Consider the following 19,704-nt stretch of genomic DNA (forward strand, 5'->3'; position numbering starts at 1 on the left):
GTTTCCTCTCTTCAAATTAATTAATTCTGATATAGTATAGGGACTTTTGACCTTGGCAATTGATTCTATTTTAGGCTCAAGATACACAGAGTAAAGTACATTTACTGAATCTGAATTATGTTCCCCCAAATATGTTTGAAGTGTGACCTTCCTGTGGTTTTACCACTGATAAAGATTGCATCATTGCACCTTTCAGTCTTTATACTAGAATAACAATGTTTTGAAACTGAGCTAAAAACAGCAGACATGTCAAACAAGACATCTGTGGATGTTCCTGTAATTAATTTTGATCTGACATCTGGCAATAAATGGTATCTTGCAATCAACCAATGATATGAGCAACTGCAATCAACCACAAACTCAGCTGCTGAAAATTGCGACCCTTCCTCCTGTTAATCAAGACCTGCCCTTTCATTTGCACAATTATAGCCCAACTCAATGTGCCTCCTAGACATCTTAGTTCATATCCGATTAAAGGAGCCTGATTATTCTTGTTCATTTTGAATATCCAAAGAGAAAATGAGAGTGGCAGACTTGATCGTATACTACTGATAGAAGCACAAACTAAATGAAAAGCATCGTAAAGCTGGGTTCACACATTTAACTCTTTCAAAGCACATTTTTGCTAGCCTCGTGAGACCATCCTGATCTCGCGAGCTTCAGATTTTCACTCGCAGATCAGTCTGGCAATAGAGAACATTTGGAGCAGTTCGCCAAACGAACGTCCAATCAGCGTTGGTTTTGAGGCGGGTTTAGGTGTGACACAACGAGAAGCTACTGTTCAATCTAAACAACATGGCGAATTCCACGGATGAGATGAGCATATCTATCGCGGAAGTTTTATCCGAATTAGAGAGTATTCCTGGGGAAGCTAGGAAGCTTGAGTCTTGGCAATGTAGCTGGGAGGAATGAAGGACACAGACATCATCCACAGCCAATTGTGTTTGGTAGCCCTGAATCTTAGTTACTTAACGAGAAGGATATATATGCTTTCTTCAGAAGTGTAGCCTACCATGAAAACTAGGTGGAGATTGTCGTTGATGAGGTTCATGTCACATACAAATGGTAAGTTTAAAAACATTAACGTTAGCTACTTACCTAATTTGTATGTTAAAAGATGGCATTAGAAGAACGCTTCGTTGATCTGATTGGTTGATTTGGCCCGTCTATCACCAACATAGGTTGTGATCAGGGTTGGGTCAGATTACTTTGAAATGTAATCCATTACTGACTACAAATTACATGGTAATTTTTGTAATCAGTAACGTAATCAGTTGGATTACCAAAAACATGTAACGTAATCTGATAACTTTAGGATTACTTTTAGATTACTTCAATAAATATGACCATCAAGTAAAAGACACCACCACAGAATTGATGAAAGAATTCTCATTCTATTTTTCTCCACTCTTCTCCAAACATGCACAACTCAGCTTAACCTTTATAAGGGCACACCTGGACAAAGAATTTAGCTTTCGCTTTTTTTGACCCAGGGACATGGCCTGAGATTGGCATAAAAAAGGGAAGCATTAAACCCAAATGACACCATTTCAATTGTGGGGGTGAGAAAATGATTATTTTGGGATGTTTTTCAACTAGGGGGACCTGGTGACTTTCTTAAAGTAAACAGTAACACTAAATCAAGAGGCTACATTAACATTAGGAGGAAAAGATCAGGCAGTGTGCCGAGAGACCTGCCCCAATAGTATGTAAGTTAGTAAGTGAGTATATCTTTTGATCCCGTGAGGGACATTTGGTCTCTGCATTTACCCCAATCCGTGAATTAGTGAAGTCGAACCGGCAAGCCTAAATTTGCCAGGGGTATAAATATTTTTGTTCTTAACTATATCTTAAAAAAGTCTAAAAAGTGAAAGTCTTGTCAAATTAAAAGATAGCTAGGCTATCATAAAAAAGTTGCATTGTTTGCATGATAAAATGTAATCAGGTAATCCCCAACAATGTAACTGTAATCTGATTACAGTTTTTATTGTAATCTGGGCTGATTATAGTTACTTGATTTTTGTAATCCAGATTACATGTAATCCGTTACTACCCAACCCTGGTGGTGATAGACAGATGGTTTATCCAATCAGCTAACCAATATTTTCGCCCCTTCCCAAACGTTCTCCAACCGAAAATTCCCAGATGGATATGCGGAGGAAATATGAAGCAATCCATCTGGCAGAGTCAGGTTACATTTTCGCCATTCCAATAGGAAATCCTGTGTAGAAATACTTGGAATTTGCATACAATGTATTAGCTGAAGAACTTGTTTCATAAGGGTTGATTGAAACTGGTTCATTGAAATCAAATAGCAATGTTTTTTTGTTTTTGTGTTTCATGTTTCATATAAGTTGCCCAGCTAGATTATTGTGAGGCACAAAGCTAAAGCGTTATCTGAATTGAAGGCATAGCTGCACAATAAATGCTTATTCTTACACAGATAAGTCTGTATTGAATGCTAAATGCACATAAGGCTCTACAGTCAATGTTACACAGAGTTGCTGGAGCATCTTAGGAGATATGGAAATAAAGTCTCAACAGAAACTTGCATATAATTACAGTGCAAACAGTCTTCTCACACCTGTGTGAAAACCCACTGACCTCTCATTAGAAAACAAACTGTTTAACACAACGCAAACAGCCATAAACTCATTCCCCTAACATAATTATTAAGGTTATCAGCAGGGATCATACTCCACAAAGCATGTCATCCAGAGACCATGTCCGTGTCCATGGTTTCACACTATTATTAGCAGTCTAACCACACTGAACCAAACTGTTTGTACCTTCGGTCACCTGAGGAGAGGCCCGAAGCGAAGCTCTGGCCGCAGCTCAGGCTATTCTCCTTGGCAGGTGCTCCATCATGACTTGGGACATCTGTGCCCTTAACTGGGTCCATTACACTTGGAACATCTGCTGCACGTTCCCCCTCTCGGAAGAATAAAAATCCTCAAACAACAAACGGTGAGCCCAAAACCACGAGTCGACTCAGGCACATGTCTGCCACAGAACGGTCCCAGAGGCGCCACTTATGTGAGTGAGTTGGTCTCTGGAAAAACATCCACAGCAGGCATGTGATTGCACCTATGAACTGCAATTAAAATCCATGGAGGCTGAAAGTATTGGTCTCAGGTAAACAAATAGAGTAGAATTGAAATTTATGGTACTTATAGTAACTGTCAGGATGCTTTCACAGTCTGCGGTTGCTTCCTTTTTTGATGCTGTAGAGAGTGTAGTAAACGGCTATTGCAGAGCATTTAGCCGACTGGCTATATTTTCTCATTACAGTACATAATACTCAATTTCAAGCTATTTTGAATAATCTTCTGAATAATCATTATGAAATGACATGTATGAAATGAGTATAGGGATCCTCTGATTTTTTCTGCTTTGTTTAAAGATGAGAACTCGCCATACGCTTGTGTGAGACCTCATATCGCGAGATACTTGCGAGGGTGACCTTTGAAAATAAGCTACAAGGCAAACTGAACAGGAATAGAATAACAGACGCCATGGAAAGGTTACTGGATCCAAGCCTGTAATTGCTTGACCTTGTCCGAAAGCACTATTTGATGCGACCCAACAAAATTGGTTATTGACCGCTTACCTTTCCATATTACTGTACATCTCAGGTGTAATAAACAATCTTGTGCTCCTGTTTCCTTTCTCAACCCCATACCACCCCCTCATCCTAAAAAAAAAAATAAAAAAAATTGACAGGTCCCTACATCACCTTAAGAGGTGCATCATATGATCTGATGCCATTGATATTTCATCCTACACCCACCAATGGATTTCAGCATCAAGGGCAAACTGATACTATTACAAAAGCATGCATACATTATGTCTGACTAATAATATCTTGTTCAGGGCTGAAAGTGGGTCGCTTAACCAGCATAGCACACATCAGAGTACTGTATATGCAAGATAGACTTGACTATTGTACAAGATCTGTTCTGCTGTAGTTAAACTTTACAATAACGCCTGGGTATTATTGAGCCAAATGTGTAATGCATTTATGACTTATAAAGATCCCTATGAAGGGTAGTATAATTAAAGCTCATGTTGGCGAAGGGACCGTTCTGTCAACTAACTCCCTTTGTTTGATCTCAGTGCAAAGGGCTTTAACCTCACAGGAGCTGAGTGGAAAAGCACACAATTCTTCACCCATTTGCTTTGCAAAACAGGTGTTAAATGGTACATCTGATTTAAATGATATTGCTCAATGAGAATATGAACACCCTGTGAAACTTAGTTCAAAATGAGGAGGAATTAAAATGTTCTCCCTCGGTTTTATTCTCTCTCATATGTCTGTTGTGCTTAATATGCCTTTTTCTGAGCAGCGAATGAGTAATTGAGAACAGTTGAAAGGGTGTAGACATGGTTCACCTGAAGTGTGAATTCAGTCCAATTTCATGCTGTTTAAACTTTCTCCCCAGAGTGAAAAACCTGTATCAGAAAAAAAAACACTTGCTCACTGAGTAAAAATTCCATCTTAAAGAAGTGAAAGCAATAGTTGTCTAAGCGATTGATAGCATATTGGAAACTGGTACTGGTAGGCCATACACCATCAACATAGATTTAAAATTGGTTTACGTCACATATGTGTTCCAGAAATCCTAAAACCAAATTCTTGGCAATACTATATATCCAATATAGTCCAACAAATAATTATTTTCAGCAAGCAAAGAATTATCTTTTTTTCTCTTAAAGCAACACCAAAGCACTTTTCTTCTAGCCTGGCTCACGCCAAACCTCATCTCATTGAGATGGGGTCTGGGAACTACACATTCATTTTTTCATATTTGAAAGTGGTTTATGAATGCCCAGAGCCGTTTATTGGCCACTACGAATGTCTATCAAATGTGTCTGTACGTAGCTCATAACCACTTCGGTGTGTCATCATCGTCTTGCTGTCCCCCCTCCGTTCTGTGATTGGTTCCTTCGATGAGGTGAAAACGAAGTCCATGGAATCCAGGCTGCCTAGCAGCGTGAATAAAATCGCGCGCGTATGGCAGCATGGGAAAACCCAGGCTATACTTTTCCTCTGTCGCACACACACTATTTGTTTATCCCGCACTGGCTTTGCAAACAACAATATTCACAGACAAGGTAGAGTATTTTGCATGATTTTATGAAAGTATGATGTATTGCGACTTCAGAAGTAAGTCAAATTTGTAGTTTCTTATGTTACATTACATTAGGCTGACACATTTTTAACCAAAGCGACTAACACTGACGCCTTTTTTGTGATCTCTGGCGACTTCAATCACATAACACTGGATTCCACACTCACAAATTTTTACCAGTATGTTGACTGCCCTACAAGGAAAAACAGGACAATAGACCTCATGTATGCAAACGTGAGGGATGCATACAGTGCAAACCCCCTCCCCCCACTGGGAAAGTCAGACCACAACCTCATTCATCTCCAGCCAATGTACAAGCCCAAAGTACAGAGGCTACCAGTTGCCACACGCACCTTCAGGAAGTGGACACCCGAAGTGGATGAGGCTCTGAGAGACTGCTTCGAGTGTACTGACTGGAGTGTGTTACAGAATGGAGAGGACTTAGAAGAGGTCACACAGTGCACAACTGACTACCTGAACTTCTGCATGGACATTGTTGTTCCCACCAGAACTGTACGCTGCTTTCCCAACAACAAACCTTGGATAACCAGCAATGTCAAGACCCTGCTTAACAGGAAAAAGATGGCGTTCAGAGAGGGGGACATGGCAGAGCTGAGGCGCGTGCAAGGGAAACTCAAATTCAAGCTTAACCCTTTGCAGACTGTGCCGAACATTCCATTTTTTCATACTCGATGGCCTTATGGCACAAAAAGGCTTATTGTATGATTATGCTACATGACAAAGATACAATATACCAACCACTCTAATCAGGAGAAATAGCCCTTTCAAATGGTATAAAATATAATTAATAAGTTTGAGGAGAACATACATATTTTTAAAAAAATATCTTTAAAATTCAACCCCAAAAAACACAAAAATATCAGTTTGTCAAGATTAATCTAATTTTTCTCCCAATTTCTATTGTAGATAGAGAAAAACATAGAGTGTATGGGAGATTCACAATTTTGTCCTCTACTCAGTGATAAAAACAGAATAAATGTGTCACCTTTTGTTCAAAAGTTATGATAAATTTATTAGACCTTTGCAGACGGCAGGAAACATTCCGTTTTTTCATACTTGATGCCCTTGTGAGACAAAAAGGCTTATTGTGTGGCCATGCTACATGACAGAGATAAGATATACCCACCATTGTAATCAGGTGAACTAGCCCTTTAAAATGGTACATATCATAGTTAATAAGTTTGAGGGTAACACACATTGTTTTAAACAAAACCTTCAAAATTCAACATCAAAAACGTGAAAATATCAATTTGTCAAGATGAATCTTTCTTTTCACCTAATGTCTGTTGTAGATATAGTGTGCAAAGGATAGCCAGTGTTGTGTTCTCCTCAGTGAAAAAAAACAGAATCAATTTATCACCTTTGGTTCAGAAGTTATGATTAATTTACTAAAATTTACTAAAATTTAAAATCCTTACGTTACACCATCGGTGATCAACACAGTCTTCACGTCGGTAACATAACATTAACGTTGTCATTCATGTCAGATGTTTCTATCTAAGTAAGCTAAGCAACTTGGCTACAAACAACTGTAAATTGTGCTATACATATTACGAAAGGAATGAAAGGTTTATTTGACAATAAAATACCGATTAGGTGTACTTGACATAAAGTTGGCAGTCATGAAGCACGGAGTGAACTTTATCGCGACTACATCGTCAAGGACATGTTGCAGCCTCCTGATGCTAACGTTACCTAACTTAGCTAGTTTTCTATCAGATGACAAGCAAGCAACATCGTTCAAAATAGAACAAATCGCTAAAGTTTCAGTCTTAGTAGGTCTGTAATCTTGGTTGACATATAGTAGCCCCCCAAAAATGACTGAAAATGATGAGTTTACTAAAGATTACGGTGTGCTAAAATACCAGCTGTCATCAGCTGAAGTGAACACACACACGCATTATGTTACGGCCATGCATACAAGGTGTAATTACCAGCAAAAATAACTTTTAAAAAGGATTTTGAAGTAATAACATGGATAGCAAGTAATAATAACATAAAAAGACTTGTTTTTACCTCAGATGATCCAGTAGTTTCTCCTTTAGACGACGTCAAGATCAACGATGCATAGTGCTTCCTTCTGTTTTTCCTCTAGTGGAGGGAGACGTCAACTCTTGATTTTTCCTTCACGTAGTAAAAGAAATTCGCGCCACAAATCCCTTAACCAATCATATCGCCAGAAAGCCTATGATGTGACGTTTTTGAGGAAGGTTTCAGTGATAAAATTGGTTGGGGTATGGCGGAGTTATTAGACTGAACGTCATCGGTACTGGGGTACCGAAATTAGAATGGGCCGTCTGCAAAGGGTTAAGGAAGCTAAGGAGAACTACAGAAAGAAGGTGGAACAGAAACTGCAGGAAAACAACTTGAAGGAGACATGGGACTGCATGAAGGTTATCACTGGCCTGAAGAAGAGGAGCAGCTCTGTGGAGGGGGACCTGGACAGGGCGAACCAGTTGAACCACTTCTACAACAGGTTTGACTGCCCTGCTCCAGCTCCAATGGCAGTGGTCTGTCCACCATCCCCCAGCCCCCACCCCCACACCCCCTCAACACTCACCTCCATCATCACAGGCTATCGTACCCCCACCATCACTGGATTTTGCACCCCTCCCCACATGGCTTATCATCACTTAACAATGAGGTGACAACGACTTCAGTCAACAGCCATCAGACACACAGATCCCAGATGCACCCCTCCCCTCCCCTCCCCTTACACCCCTCACCATTACAACAGATCAAGTGACAGTCCAACTTAAGAAATTGTGCAGCAATAAAGCAGCGGGGCCTGACAGACTGTGTCCAAGGCTACTCAAGGCCTCTGCTGCTGAACTGGGGGAGCCACTGAAGCACAATCTTCAATTTGAGCCTACGCCTTGGACAAGTTCCAACACTGTGGAAGACATCATGTCTTACCCCTGTCCCTAAGAAGCCACACCCTAGTGAGCTTAATGACTACAGACCTGTCGCTCTTACATCACATGTGATGAAGACAATGGAGCGATTGGTCTTAGGCATGCTCAGACCCCAGGTACGCCATGCACTAGACCCGTTACAGTTTGCATACCAGGAGAAAGTGGGCGTGGACGATGCCATCACTTATCTTCTACACAGGACACATTCCCACCTAGACAAGGGGAAAAGTGCTGTGGGAGACAAGCTCTTGCAGATGGGTGTGGACGCTCACCTGGTAATCTGGATTACAGATTACCTGACCGAGCGACCACAGTTCGTCAGACTGAAGAACTGTCTCTCTGACACTGTGATCTGCAGCACCGGAGCGCCACAGGGAACTGTGCTATCTCCAGTCCTGTTCACCCTGTACACATCTGACTTCTGCTACAACACCGAGTCATGCCACATGCAGAAGTTTTCTGATGATACTGCAATTGTGGGGTGTATCAGGAACGGGCAGGAGGAGGAGTACAGGAGCCTAGTGGAGGACTTTGTGCAATGGTGCAAACTCAATCATCTTCAACTTAACACTTCAAAGACCAAGGAGATGGTGGTGGATTTCCGCAGGTCTAAGCCCACTCTGCTACCAGTCCACATTGATGGGGTCAATGTGGAGGTGGTTAGCACCTACAAGTATCTGGGTCTCCACCTGGACAATAAACTGGACTGGTAAGCCAACACTGATGCACTCTATAAGAAGGGGCAGAGCAGGCTGTACTTCCTGAGGAGGCTGCGGTCCTTCAATGTGTGCAGTAAGCTCCTCAGGATGTTCTACCAATCTGTTGTTGCCAGCGTCCTCTTCTATGCAGTAGTATGTTGGGGAGGAAGCACAAGGAAGAAGGATGCGGGGCGAATTGACAGGCTGGTAAGGAAAGCTGGCTCTGTAGTGGGAGCTGAACTGGAGTGCATCACTTCACTATCTGACAAAAGGACCCTGAACAAACTGATCAACATCTTGGACAATGAGTGTCACCCACTCCACAGCACTATTGTTAAGCAGAAGAGCCTGATCAGCTGGAGACTTCGCTCACTGCCTTGTGTGACAGGGCCCTCAGGTTTATCCAACTAAATGGATGAGGACAGAGGCAGTAGTATAAACAATGTTATATTTATTATTTCTTTTCTTTGTTTAAAACGGATGGCAGGGGCGTACAGTAGGTAAATCCGATAAAAACAAAATCACAATACACAACACAAAATAATCAAAGAAAACAAAAGGTAATACACATAACCATAGATTAAATGCCCAGTGGATTGGTGGCTGCTACACGGCCTGAATTAACACAGGTACAGTAACCCTCGGATGGCTGCCCAGCCCCAAAAGCGATCTATACACACACACAAACACAAGTGTAACACTCAAGCTTTCTAAATACAACCCACACGAGTATAAATAGGTGTTCAGTACACGCTCAACCACTAGAATGTGCCCTCACCGCAAACTAGGGGAAGGCGGCAGTCCTAGAGTACCTTAAGTGTGTTACCTAATAGACCTAGCAGGCCATACTAGCAAACAGGGGGAAGGAGGGGGCATTCAATAAAGGAAACAATACAAGACAAAACAAAAACAAGACAAACACGCTATTCAGCGCCAGTGGAGTGCTACCGATACAGCTACAATGAATAGCAGAAGCTATAATGAACTAATACTACCTGGGACATAGACCCCTATGGCCCAAGAGTAACAGTCTACTGTGTGGAGAAACTAGGTTGGGAGTCACAAAGAACTCAATATGAACTAATACCACCTGGGGCATAGATAGACCCCTATGCCCCAGGAGTAACAGTCTCCCGTGTGGATAAGCTAAGTCAGGGGTTACAAGAACCCATTAAAAACTAATACTACCGGGGGGGAGGGATAAGTCTCAATAGCCTCGGAGTAACAGTCTGAAATCGCTAACTGGCTGCTAATATGAGCTCAGGGATGGCAACAGCACTACACCTGGTCGTGTAACAGACCCTGGCAAACAGTGTAAATGCACCAGTGTATCACACTCAGACAAGCATACAACACAAAGAAAATAAACCAACACAAACAAGCACACCGCATCCCAACTTTGACGTGCTGTTAGTTTAACACTGACTAATACCAAAAGAAACTCTAATGGGGGAAAACAGTGGTCAAACTGTGATAGACAGCCAGCTGTGATCTACAACAGAGAGAAACGTTTAACACCCTGGTCCATGGTTATGTCGCATTTCATAACAATACACAACAGTTTTTATGAAGTTTAATTGTTCATAAGTCAAGCGACATGTAAAAAAAAGAAAACATTGTACCAGATACATATTTAAAATAGGACCGTTACACTGTTAGAACAATAACCAATGCCTACCTCGGCCTTTTCCACAATGCGAGCTAGCCCATGGGAACAGGAGCAGAGGAGGGAAGTGTGTCAGCTATAAAACAAGGGAGCTTAAAATTACAGACGCGGCATGCTGTTGTTTGGCCCCGTGATAGCTCACTTTAGTCTGCTCACATTAGTTGAGTGTTTGACCATAGCTATTGCAATGTTGCTATTGTAAGAGGCCTACCTCCACGGTCAGCATTCGCATTGGTAGTCACAGGGAAACAGGAGTAGGGAGGAGATGACAGTCTATAGCAAGATGAGCCAAACGTTACGACACTACAACCACCTGCCCCGTGTTCAAACTACGTGGCTAAACACAAACTCTCACTTTATGCTATTACCTACATGTCAGACAAACGTTCGTGGTCTACGGCAGTGGCAACAACTCACATCAAAAGTGTAAGGAGTACATGAAACATTCCACCTACCCAGACCACAGCGAGGGAGTTGTTCGCAACCAAAACCCAGCATGAAGTGCGCGGTTTGTACCGACCAGCGACAAGCAACTTGCGTACCAAACAATTTGGGAGAGCTTCTTTTGTGTTTGTCGGGAAGGAAGTTACGTACCCATGACCCCCAGCCCGCACGCCCAGGAGATTGCAATTAGTCGTGATCCTGACCTGATCACACTTGCACAACTGACAGACTGAGAAAGTCATTGAACTGTTCAATGCCTCACTTAAGGGAAGAGGAGAGATAGACTTCTCTGCATAGTCTGTCTGCCTCTTCACCCCCTCCATGTTTGGTACTGTCTTTCCACTAGCCACTTTTACCACTGTCTTTATGCCTCACTGTTTGCGTGCTATATTAGCACATTAGCACATATGAATAACCCCCCCCCCCCCCCTCCATGCCACAGCCGAACTGTGGCCACACTTATACATTTTCTTAAATAGTTAAATATATAGATATATAGACTTTACTTTACTTTATTTCTGCATTGTTGCACTGTTGGACTTACTCACTTGCACTATCACCATGACCACTATCACCATTGCACTATCACCATGATGCTCACACAGAGCACCTTAGAGCACCTTACTATGCACAGAGAATCACAGGCTCAGTCCCTGCCTCAGTCATTGCAAGCGCCTCTGATTGATTAATCACCACTATGTGGATACTGTTTTTAGAATTGATTTAGATTAAGTGTTAGTTAGTATAATTTGTATTTTTTGTAATTTGTATTTTAGTATATTTTTTATATATTGTATTTAAGTTTAGTTAGTATAATTTGTATTTTAGTATATTTAGCATATTCTTTATCTTCTACTGTCCTTATTGCTTAGTTGTGTTTTTATATTATATACTTTAATTACTCTTTCTGCTGTTAGAGAATGTGTTTGTGTTGTCTGTATGCTGCTGAGACCTTGAATTTCCCCTGGGGATCAATAAAGTATCTATCTATCTATCTATCTATCTAACAACATGGTGAACAGTTTAAGTTTTAAAGCAATTCTCTCAACAATTTTAGGACAATTTAAAAACGGTAGAGTACAGTAAGAATAAGTGCATCAGTGAGTGCAGTTTTTAACAGTTGAGTGTCAGTTCAAAATGGGTGGTAAGTGCTAGGATCAGCAAGACTTGTTGTAAGTGGTGCTATGAGAGGAGATGTTGTCTAAAGAGCTGGGTCTTCAGGAGTTTTTTGAAAATGGAGAGGGATGTCCCTGCCCTTGTAGGAACTGGCAGTGTGTTCCACCAACGAGGAACAACAGATGAGAAAGGTTTGGATTGGCCTGAGCGTATCGGTGGTAGAGCTAGACGTCGTTCGTCTGAGGAGCGCAACGTTCTGGAGGTAGCGTATGTCTGTATGAGGGCATTCAAGTAGGTGGGAGCAGAGCCGGAGACTACTTTGTAGGCAAGCGTTAGAGCCTTGAATTTGATGCGGGCTGCCATAGGTAGCCAGTGTAGCTGGATGAGCTTATGTCTCATTTCATCGAACTACAGATCCACTACCCAATCTGGCAAATTTACATAGTGCGATTATAGCTGATAGAGGGCCGCGAAGCGAATGCAGAAGTGCCGTTCACCCTGTTACGAGTTGATGAACCACTGAAACGATTTTGGAAACATTATTTAAAGGTACAAAAAAACTCTTTGGTGTTGCTGGCCACCAGTGATCACTTGCAGGTATGTTAGGCAGATTATCAAGTGGAGTGACTAAAGGTCAGAAATAACAGCTGGTTCAGACTTGCACTCTTCTTGCCATGTCCAAGGATCTGGGTTTGGCAGGTGGTATTTAACTGCTGCATCACGCTGAGCCATGGTGGGCAGAGCTTTTTAAAGACACCACTGATATTGTAATTAACCATCTCACCTGTGAGACTTTCAGTGCCATCCAACCACTTCTTGGTAGGAGCAGTCAGTGTCAGAGATGCTGTTAAAGCAACACCAAAGCACTTTTCCTCTGTCGCACCCCACACTATTTGTTTATCCAGCACCGGCTTTGCAAATAACAATGTCCACAGACAAGGTAGTGTGCTGTATGGTTTTATGAAAGTATGATATATTGCAACATCAGAAGAAAGTCAAATTTGTAGTTTCTTATGTCTCATTCCATCAAGCATATCCGCTACCCGATCTGGCAAACTTGCATAGTGCAGTTATAGCAATGAGGGTAGCAAAGCGAATGCAAAAGTGCCGTTCACCCTGTTACTAGTTGATGAACCACTGAAACGGAAAAATTATTTTAAGGTACAAAAAACTCTTTGGTGTTGCTTTAAGACACAGAGGATGCTGAAGAGTGAATTTACAGTGAACAAAATTTAAATCTTTAGCTTGCCATTGCAATGTTTGTGTAATACTTTCAATGAACTTTTTTGTCTTTTTTGCTGTGCAGGCACATGTCTATTAGCACAATGAGAATATGACACTGCAGTAGTACATTTGCAATAGATTCATATTTGCCACCATGATAGGCAATCCATATTTGTTGTAATGTCAAGTAAAGTTTATCCAAAAATATGCAAAGTGGGATATTCTGCCTATCGACAGAACATTATCTAAAACCTGTCATAGTTCTGTCCATTACTGAACCTTTTGCTTTGACTGAGTTGTTTTCTAATTTTCATAAGTGCCTTAAACGACAAATGTGATGTTTCATTCCCTTGCTGCCATTTATGCAGTCAAACCTCACAATTTTTGAAACTCTGTCTGTATCCACATTATTTTCAAGTTATCTATCCACATACCCTCTTTTATCTCTGAGACTGCAGTGTCAGGATCTTTTGAGGTGCAAAATATGAGGGTGTATCCTTGATCGGGATGCTACTCATCCTGTCAGAATAAACAGGATGAAACTGAGTTATGAGACAGTTTTAGAACAAACACGATGACAGCTACTGGACTGGCCATTAATAAAAAAAGTAAATTGCCTTAAAAATGGGCACTTGCCACATTCGTATACAGATTACATGCCCCTCGAAATTGAAATACATTATCCCTGACCTTTTCGCTCCAAGACAGTCTGTTTGGATTCACTGTGACGTCTCAGACATGTTTTTGTCAGGAGCAAAAGGGGAAATATCAATCAGTTCAAGATCAAGGATCTAAGGAGACGCTGCAGGGAAACATCTATCATGGTTGATTGGACTATTGATGTGACTCAGTGCTATCAGCTATTCTACAGTGGTGTGTGAATTTATCTAAATTGTTATCACAAAAATCTTTTATCACAGGTCTTCTAAAACAAGACATCAGTGATTTGTCAATGACCTCTTTCTTAAGAGAACTAACATAAATAGTTATAAAGCATTTTTGTTGATGGAGAAAGCTGGCATATTCATACATCTAGCCAATTGTTGCTATGGGTAAAATGCTGTCTAGTAGGATGGAATTTGTCTTGGCATCTGTAAAGTAGCAAAAATGTTGGTAACACACGTGGATTGTCCACCCACAGGGATTCAAGGTCACATGTGAAATTGCTGTTGAACAATAAGTGAACATCATCTTAACCATATCCAGACCCTAACCTTAACAATAAATTGTATTAAAGAGAGATAGTTTGTTTATAGTCTGAGCGTCTGTAGATAGAGTATTGAAGTTAAGTCTGACCAAAACGTACATTGCTATGATCAACAGCAATTTTGATCAATTCTTGTACTACAAATACGAATTGTAAACACCTCTTCAAGCCATGTCTACCACATTGCAGAGGGGCCTGAGACTGCTGTGCTCTGCCAAAGTTTTGAGACCAACCAAGAGATTAAACCACTAACTTTAATTACAAAAAAACTTGCATATACAAATACATTAAATATATACATACATATTAAAGTGAAGTGTGTGATCTCAAGGGGTTTTCACCAAAGAGCATGTTTGCTCCAACTCCACACATTAAGTCTCGTATCTTTAGGTAAAGCTACACATAATCCATAATTACCGCTATATTTCTAAATGACCCTCTTGATGTGCTTATTTGCATTAACCAGAAACTGATGCTTCAGCATGAATCATTATAGGAACATTAACCCTGTCTAGTTCCAGGAGCTCTCTTCAGGTCTGGACAGGATCTGATATTGGTAAAGCATTAAGCACCATAATTATATCCCATTTTTTCAGATGGGCAATGTTTTTATCCCCTCTTCCCATGTAATTGCTTCCTATGGGATCATTTGTAATCATTAAGACATAGTTGATCAAGTACTAATGCACCGTCACCTTATTCTGTTAGCCAGGAACAATAAAGGGTAAATGATTACTGCCATGAGAAGCCACACATACTGTACAGGGGAATGCCTTGGGTACTGGGCTAAACCAACCATGACCTGAAAATGTCAGGTCTGTGGGTGGTTCGGTGGCAATTAAGCGACAACCTGCTGCTTTGTACAGCTAAGGATTTTTCATCAAAATGTGGAGCAGGGCAAAGAGTAGCAGCTTATAAGTTTGAAACTTGCCTGCAGAAAGTTATTTCTGTTGCATCATCCCTGGGGATCAATAAAGTATCTATCTATCTATTTATCTATCTATCTATCTATATGCAGTCAGTTTAAAGGAACACAATTTCAATGCAAAGTGGTATTAATATGATAAAGACAGTCAAGAACATATTCTTCACTGCCCACACCATCTGATTAAATCGATCGAGGATACGTCAAGAAAACACCTTTAATAAGTAAAGGGAAGGTGTGAGGAAAATATGAGCACATTGACCTTGGACCTCCCACGGAATGCACCACTAATTCAAAACACTCGCATTCCAACCCGTCCACACACATGTACTGTACAGTGCATTTCAGATTTCAGATTAATCAATATGACAAATAATAGAATAAAGGTCTGATTCAAGGTTGAAGAATATGTCTGTGCTGGCATATCAGAGGATATCACTCAAAATATCCTACTGAGACCTTGAATTTCCTCTTGGGGATCAATAAAGTATCTATCTATCTATCTATCTCTCTCTAAAAATATCCATGGCGTATTGCATTCACTTGCTGAATTCAGCTACCCTCCCAAGGCCACAGAAACAAGCTGTTTCTGAGAGCAGTTTTTCCCTTTGTTTACTAAACATGAACTGCATTACCCACAAAGCCAGCCTTCTCTGGTTCTCATAAACATTACCCTTGTGGCACCTGGGAGAATATGTCATTTCCTTAGTGGCGTGCAGTACCTGACCCCAATCTGACGGTGCCTCTGTATTGTGCGAGGCCCAGGATGTGGAGGGAAGCACATGCTCATTAATTACAAAGAGCTGATTAAGGCACAAGGCCTCTGGTGAAATGAGGGGAGGGGATAAGAAGACTACAGCAAGATGGGAAGAGGTCAGAAGGAACCTTGGTAAGTGTTTAATCTACACTCACAGGAGGCCACATTGACTCCAGAAGACCATGAGACAGAGTAATTTACCTGTCTGTAGTGCAGTTAAGCAACATTACAATAGCATCACCAAACTAGAAAAGCATTTCCTGAAGGAAATACAGTGCATGAAAATGCAAAAAATATGATGTAAAATATCATACAGAGTAAAAACAAGCTATATTGGTTGCTAGGTAGATGAGGTTTAATATAGTTGGAATGACTGAACAGTTAAATAGGTGGATAGTTTAAATGGTTAAATTATTTGCTAAGTAGATGAGGTTTCATATAGTTGGAATGACTGAACAGTTAAATAGGTGGATAGTTTAAATGGTTAAATTATTTGCTAGGTAGATGCGGTTTAATATAGGTGGATTGTTTAAATGGTAAAATTATTTGCTAGGTAGATGAGGTTTAAAATAGTTTGAATGACTGAACAGTTGAAACAGTTGAACAGGATGTGTAGGCTAGTCTTAAGAGAAGGAGACTGTATGCTTAAAGCCTAATAAACTGACAGTTGATGCAGCGGTGGCCTGGCCACCTGGCACAAGATTCTAATTGCTGTGATGTCAGAAAGGCCTAATAGTTTTTAATTAATAGTTTAATCAATCAATCAATCAGTTTAACTGGCTCTTTGATGGGGCTTAGTTGAGCAGCTGGAAGTTGATACAGGTGCAAATCAAGTTAATTAGCCCATTGTGATGTCATCAGCCCAATGTTAAGTCTATGGGGAAATTTTGAATAGTTTTTTATTAATAGTTTAAAAAGTATAAATGTTACAAAGATGAAAAATACAAAGCCCAGATGTCCAAAGTAAGACCTACGTAACATAAGTTGAATGAAGTTTCTACGTTAAACGGTTGAAGCTGCATTAACTGCGTTAGAAGAAGAAGAAGCCTAGGAAGAACAGTACAGACTGTAAAAAGCCTTGGAAGAACAGTACAGTGTATTTTCATGCACTGTAATAAGAAGAAGCCTAGGAAGAACAGTACAGTGCATTTTCATGCACTTAATATAATACACTGCAACAGAACCGAAATATTGGTCTGTTTAGTTTAATAAAAAAAGAAAAATATGGCAATGCGTTACATATACACGTCATAGGAGCGTTTCCCTCCAGCCGTGGCCTAATGGTTAGCGCTTCGGACTTGTAACCGGAGGGTTGCCGGTTCGAACCCTGACTGCAGTGCCATGGAGCAAGGTCACTGCTCCCTGAGCGCTGCTGTTGTTGCAGGCAGCTCACTGCGCCAAGATTAGTGTGTGCTTCTGTTCACTGTGTGCTGAGTGTGTTTCACTAATTCACGGATTGGGACCAAATTTTCCTCACGGGATCAAAAGAGTATATATACTTATATTTATACTCTTCCTGCAGCTAGAGGTCTGCACTCCCGCGAGTCCCGACGCAAAAGAGTGCGGCGCGGGACAACTTTTGAAAGCTCTTTGCGGGAGCGGGCGGGATGAGAGAGGTGCGTTTGCGGGTGCGGGACAAACCAATGATTCACTGCACTCCCGCAAATTACATATGTGAGTAAAATTAAATATGGAAATTATTAAAGTACTGTTCATAACTATAGTTCAGCTGGATGTTCTGTTAGGCAGCATTAAACATGGGGTTTAAGCATAACTGACGGATAGCAGGCCTATATTGTCGTTTACGTGGGTTCAATGTGTTCCTGCTGCTCATTGTCAAAACTCAAAAATCTAAAGCATGACAGAGGAAGAGGGCACCAGACTAGGCCTACTTCAGTTGTTAGCCTACATTCAGAGCCAAGAAACTGACATCTGGAGTCTTTCTCAAGTGTGTGCTCCTTTCGTGAGACAGAAAGAAAAACTGAATAGGCTATCCCTCTTGCGGGGGTTTAGCGGGCGGGAGCGGGATATCATGCGGGCTTTAGCGGGCGGGAGCGGGACATCATGTTACAGATGCGGGCGGGAGCGGGACTAAAAATGACACATTAATGCGGGAGCGGGACAGAATATTGCAGGAGCGGGACTGTAAAATCAGTCCCGCGCAGACCTCTACCTACAGCCCTTTGGGCCAGTCGATGCCAGAATGTCAATAGGCTGATTGCTATGAACAGAAGTGTTTCACTTATCACTGGATGAAAACTCTACTGCATGGTGTTGAAGTGAAGATGTTTTTTTGCTTTACAAAAGAAGATTTCACAGTAGTAAATAATATCAGAATGATTTGCTGTCAACATCAGAATTATATGATTAACAGATCTGCACACATCTTGTCAAGGTTCAAACTTCATGTTCAGAATCAAACACCTCAAAGCATTCACTTCTAGAAGCAAACATCTGAAGTCATTGACTTGAACTGATAAGGTCTTTGATTGAACATTGCAACGCATACTAGAGAGCTCACCTTTCCTGTTTTTTTCATCTCACTCAGGCCATCCTTTTATGTTTTCCTCTCATGGACTTTCCACAAATAGCTTGCTTCTGAGTTTTACCAACACAATAAGGTCTTCCTCATCATCCAGACAGGCAATGAGCTATCTTGGTCCTAAAGCAATTATACACAGTGACAAAACACTCCTGCAGAGCATGCATCCACACAATGGCTTCTCTCAAACCCCTTTAATATGCAGGGGAAACAACGTCTGCCTGTCATTGGTTACGGATGAGTTGAACTGCGTCCCTCATTCTCCATATTTAGATGACAGCTTGTCAGAATTGTTCCGGTGCTTGATGAATATGTTGGTGATGTGCTACCATTCCGAAAAGAGTAACATTGTCTTCTTCGGGTATATTTTGAAAACATTGACTTCTCGAGTCGACAACGTTACTAGGCATGGTAAAAGGACAGCTGGCGCTTCCTTTACAGACTCTCATGAAAGGTGCAAATACCAGAGAGGTTTGTTTTGGAGTGGCTTTGGTTTCTTGTCACACTGACCGCTACTGTATAATTCAGGCCATTCTTGCCTCTGAAAAGGAATTTCACAGACCCTTCATTTGCCATACCATAATGTGTTCAAAACACAAGGACTCGCACTTCTCGAGTCTCTCAAGCACCAGAATTTCTTAGTAAATTCTCAGATTTTTCACAATCTGATTGAGGTTACCACCTCTCCTTTCAATTTCTTAATGAACACCTGTTCATTTGGAGTGGTAACATGTTCATATTCACAGTCACATTCCAGTCACTGAGGAAATGGTGAGGGCTTCAAATTCAATCAAATGGGAGGGGAACAGTGCAATGAGGCACACAGACAATTGAGAGAAATCAACACAGCGGCTTATGGACACAGAATGAGCTGTGCTAAAGGATTTGAGTTGCTTTGCTGCTTTAGACAAGGCCAAGCAGCGGAGGACAGTTTTGTGATGTTTTTGGTTGTCAATCAGTTGTCAGCAGCTTCATTTACAGACTAAAAGAGCAGAGAATGCAGACCTTTGCCAAGGTCAAGTAGCTTTGGACCATACAAGTCAAACTCAAGATATCA

General features: G+C 41.1%; 1 long non-coding RNA gene across 1 annotated transcript; it reads right to left on the minus strand.

The window, feature by feature from the left end:
- Positions 1-10,481: 10,481 nt before the first annotated feature.
- LOC125294973 lies at positions 10,482-11,041 on the minus strand. The gene is made up of 3 exons (XR_007193601.1): positions 10,888-11,041; positions 10,644-10,705; positions 10,482-10,508 (listed from the first exon to the last, which is right to left on the minus strand). It is a non-coding gene; the product is annotated as an uncharacterized LOC125294973 (long non-coding RNA).
- Between the last annotated feature and the right edge of the window lie 8,663 nt (positions 11,042-19,704).

The sequence above is a fragment of the Alosa alosa genome, chromosome 5 (genome assembly GCF_017589495.1).
Source record: "Alosa alosa isolate M-15738 ecotype Scorff River chromosome 5, AALO_Geno_1.1, whole genome shotgun sequence".
NCBI classification, from domain to species: domain Eukaryota; kingdom Metazoa; phylum Chordata; class Actinopteri; order Clupeiformes; family Clupeidae; genus Alosa; species Alosa alosa.